General features: G+C 47.7%; 1 protein-coding gene across 3 annotated transcripts in view; it reads left to right on the top strand.

Annotated features, from left to right (window-relative positions):
• The window catches only part of pard3bb (par-3 family cell polarity regulator beta b), a 197,293-nt gene that overhangs the window by 63,950 nt on the left and 132,729 nt on the right, over nucleotides 1–614 (top strand). The window lies entirely within an intron of this gene.

Here is a 614-nt window from a genome sequence, read left to right as displayed (position 1 = left end):
TGATCAGTTCCCGCGGCGAACGGACCAAAAGCGGCATGGACTTGAACAGCGCAAAACGTAAGTTTATGGACTTTTTTGCGGGCTCTGGGAAAAAACAGAATCCTTGGGCCGGAAATGGGCGCTGGCCCCTACTATGCGGGAGTGGGCAGCTCCATCTCCAGCCCGAACGCGTTGGATATAAGCGTTTTTTGAATGTGCCGACAACGACTGCCGGAAGTTATTAGCCTAATGCGAATTTGCTAAAACTAGCGCCACGCCTACGTGGCCTTTCCGCATAGGTGGCCGACCCCGCGAAAAGCAACGCAAAAGTAATATCCCGATTTTTCACCAGCCCGACGCAAGCTTCCAGTTGAATACTGGCGGTCCCTGATAAAAGATGTCGTCCCCGTACATAAAAGTATTAGAAAAATAACAAAAAATGTGCTTCATGTTTAAAACCTTTTGAAGCCAGGTCTGGCCTGTCTTTTCTTCCTGTTTCACTGCTTTTTGCTTCTGTGTGTCTTGTTTCCCTTTCCATTGTCAGAGGGCTTATATCAGTATTGCACTGCCATCATAGAGAACAGCAGAAAAGACACTTGGCAGATGTTTGGAGAGCGTTGCTTCCAAATTCATCT

Source organism: Morone saxatilis, unplaced genomic scaffold, assembly GCF_004916995.1.
Source record: "Morone saxatilis isolate NCDOM2014 unplaced genomic scaffold, NCSU_SB_2.0 Contig5, whole genome shotgun sequence".
Taxonomy (NCBI): domain Eukaryota; kingdom Metazoa; phylum Chordata; class Actinopteri; family Moronidae; genus Morone; species Morone saxatilis.
Note: the sequence above shows the minus strand (reverse complement) of the source record. Positions and strands in the feature narration are given on the sequence as shown.